General features: G+C 40.6%; 1 protein-coding gene across 4 annotated transcripts in view; it reads left to right on the forward strand.

The window, feature by feature from the left end:
* The first annotated feature begins 2,314 nt into the window (after positions 1–2,314).
* Positions 2,315–3,891, forward strand: part of LOC135224557 (uncharacterized) — a 74,899-nt gene continuing 73,322 nt past the window's right edge. The window contains exon 1 of one of the 4 annotated variants that reach the window (XM_064263657.1): positions 2,315–3,891. This exon is cut by the window's right edge and continues 1,005 nt beyond it. The gene's annotated coding sequence lies outside the window, so the exon portion shown is untranslated. The other 3 variants (XM_064263655.1, XM_064263658.1, XM_064263656.1) reach the window with 3 other exon arrangements.

A 3,891-nucleotide genomic window follows, 5' to 3' on the forward strand; every position in this document is an offset into this window, starting at 1 on the left:
AAATACCAGGAAGCCCAGGAATGTGGAGCATCTCGAGGAGCGAACGGTTACTGAATGCATTAAGAGGAAGAGGAAAGAGAACGAAGAGACGAGAGAGAACGAGGACTGGATAAGGCGAAAGATGTAGAAAACATTGTAATATGGTTGTTCGTGTTGAAGAAGGTTGTAGATCAGGGGTTCTAAAAGTGGTCGATATCGACCCCAGGGGGTCAATGGAACCAGGGGTCGATGAATAGTCAGGGGGTCGAAAGGGGGTCGATGAATAACTAATGGGTTGGTGAATGTTCATTGCTGGGGTCTATAGGACCAATGAAGCCTCCTATTTGAAATTCTCGTTAATAATTTAAAAAATCTCATTATCAGACCTTATCATATTAAAAAGAAAAAAATATACACACACACAAATATATATATATATATATATATATATATATATATATATATATATATATATATATATATATATATATTATATATAATACTTTCTTGAATTAAAAAAGGAAGAAAAAATAGATCAATAATGGAAGAAGAAAATGGTTTGTTGCATTGAGAATCAAGTTACTGGTGCATCTAAATTTCTAAACATTATCTTACTGTATGTTATTTTTTTTATCATACTGCATGTCAAGTACTAAACTAATAGTAATAAAATTTCATTTTGACATAGTTCTTTTTTTTTCTTGAATAATTAATATTTAAATGATAAGTTAGGGTTCGATAGAAATTTAAAACTTCACTGGGGAGTCGATGAGTTAAAAAGTTTGAGAATCCCTGTTGTAGATGAATAAAGAGGAAGACGATGGAAGAGAATTAGCATTCTCAAAAACAGAAACATGAACAGTCGCGGGGAACGAAACAGAAAGATATATGAAGAAAGAAAACTGAAGTGGCCTGCTAATTTATTCTTTATCAGAAAAGTAGCGGAGAAAAATCAGTATATTATACAAATGCAGAATAAATCTACCTAGAAAGTACGCTGCCTGAATATCTCGGTTGTATATGATAATATCATAATCTGGTGTTTATGAAAAATATACAAAATTATAATCACAAATATCTTTTCATTATATATATATATATATATATATATATATATATATATATATATATGCATGCGTGTGTGTGCATATTTATATATATATATATATATATATATTATATATATATAATGAATTTCATCACATCACCGTTATTCATATAAATGCATTGAGCTACAAATGTACTTTAATGTCTAATCGCTCTACCTCGGAATTAAAATATTTTCATATAATGTTAACCGAAGGGAATTTCTTATCAACTTAAAAATTCCACTTCGGTTAACATATATGAAAATATATTAATTCCGAGGCAGAGCGAATTAGATATTAAAGGACATTTATACCTTAATGTACATATAGTATATATATATATATATATATATATATATATATATATATATATTATATATATATATAATGTATATATATGTATAATATATATATAATATATATTAATATATATATATATATATATATATATATATTTTATATATATATATATACCTTGAGAATAACATACACCGAAAGAGATTTATAATTGGAAAAGAGCCTCTGGCCCAGCCAGGATTCGTATAGTTGCGTGGCCCAAGGCAATTGTTTATCGTTTCTAAGCCAAAGGCCCAGGTTCGAATCCTGCCCAGAGCAGAAGCTCTTATCAGTTATAACTCCTTTTAGGTGTATATTATTCCCAAGGTAGTTAACCCGATAATGAACGGAATTTGTCTTAATATATTTGTGAATATGAAAAAAATTACAAGTTTCAGTAACATTACTTTGAATGGTTTTTTTTATTGTTATTTACAAATGCGTGAACTTTTGGTGCGACGTCTATTTGTTTAACTGACTGGCCTTACGAACAATATGGCGTCACAACGGCAAAGGTCAACGACGCCTGGTCTGTGTGTGCGTGTTAGATTCCAGTATGTGGTAGCAGATCACCAAAAGGAAAGTGGTCGCTTATCTGACGGGAGTACCATTAAAGGCTTCTGCCCTCACACAAGACACAACCGTTGTTTACCCTTACTCTCTCTCTCTCTCTCTCTCTCTCTCTTCAGGTTGACGCGGGTGGCCTCAAGAGCTCAGTTGCTCTCTTACTCAGCAAGTCCGTGATTGCTATGGGTGGAAGAAGTGCATGTGAGCTCGGCAACTGCTCTCGAGTGACACTGTGCTCAGTTAATTTGTAAGATGGGCGTGCTAGTGAAAGACGGTATCGCGATATGGTACTAGAAGGCGGTCGGATGACGTTTGGGGAGGAAGGAGGTGGTCGGCGGGCGGAGTGCGGGCGGGGTTGTCACTCTACAACGCATCCGGACTGCCGCCCAGCCCCGTAACTTGATCTCCTGCCTCCTGTCACGACCCACGACACGAAAAACTACCGCCAAGCGAACAGGTGGCGGTGGCCGAGATGAGGACCTTGGCACGGAGCCAGGGATACACACACGGTGCTCCTACTGCTGCTGATTCCGCTCCACGGGATGAGGGGGAGGGAGGAGGGGCCAGCAGGTGGCGTTAGAAGTAGTAGAAGAAGAAAAAGAAGTCCGTAGTTGTGTGTGTACGTAAGTGTGCGTGTGTGTTTCAGGTGGGATCCACTCCCCCCTCGCACTCTGACCACCCACCGCCCCGATGCCCCAAACGTGGCCACAACCCTCTGTGTGGGTCAGGGTGGAGCAGGCGGCCCGCCGTCGACCCGTGTGTGGTCTGTGGGGCCGTGTGGTCGAGCCCACCCCCGGGCCAACCGCTGCCCGCGACAGCCATAACAAATCACAGTTTATCAGGCCCTTCGGAAAATCGTTCGTTCTCCCTCTAACTCCACTCCGAGGACACAACAAGCAAAATTCCGATTGTATGCCCTACGCATGGCATCACGACGAGGTCCCCGGGTACATGTCACGCGGCATAACGAGGCTACGGAGATGACAGAAGGCGCCAGGGGCTCCGTGAGGGTGAACGAAGCGCAGGGGAGCGAACGTTATTGGTGATCCAGGTGTAGTAAAGGTAGGCATCGTCGGCTCGAACCAACGGAGTCAAGCAGTCTAGTGGGTCGGCGGTGGTGCAGTAACCCGCCCGAGAAGAGAGACACTCCAGTTGTACTACGGCAGTCACCTCTTCCACACACGCACGAGCACTCCACTCTCTCTTCTTAGCAAGACCACCATCGACACTCAACAGTCGCCCGCCAGCCAACTTCTGTCCAAATATTCCTCTCTCCCCATCTGATCCTCATCGCTCAACCATTTCAACGTCTTAAAGATACCCACAGCACATAACAACACTACATCTTCCCTTTACTGCAATTTTTACATTATTTCTCTGCGGATGACACTGATAAAGGTTCCAAATTCCCGCTGCAGCACGTGTTTGTTTACCCTCATTCGGCACAATGTGGCACCGTCATTTGGAAGGGTACCAGATTCAAGGCGCTTGTGATGTCTTCTTGACATAGGTAACATTATAATATTTGTGTCTGTCTGCTTAAAGAACTTTGTAGTTATTTGCCATATAACAAACTGATGAAGATTTTTTTACCCAAACCGGCAAAACTACTTGAGAGATTTATTATATAGTCCCAGCGTCGCCTTCATCACGTCTTCCAGCAAAAATTGGAATAATTTGATCCCGTTTCACCAGGTCCTTGGGATACTACCACCAGTGCATTGTGGCTGCATGAAAGTCCCATTAATATTCCAAAGCACGTCCTTCTTCCATTACAATAACAACTCGGCAACCTTCGTTAATAGACGGACGCATACCACCAAATATAAAGTAATCACATACCACCATCTTACTCAGTCACTACAACGGTCTATTAGACATCGACCTGTTATCATTATTACATCCTTTTTCCACTTGCCCT

Source organism: Macrobrachium nipponense, chromosome 12 (assembly GCF_015104395.2).
Source record: "Macrobrachium nipponense isolate FS-2020 chromosome 12, ASM1510439v2, whole genome shotgun sequence".
Taxonomy (NCBI): domain Eukaryota; kingdom Metazoa; phylum Arthropoda; class Malacostraca; order Decapoda; family Palaemonidae; genus Macrobrachium; species Macrobrachium nipponense.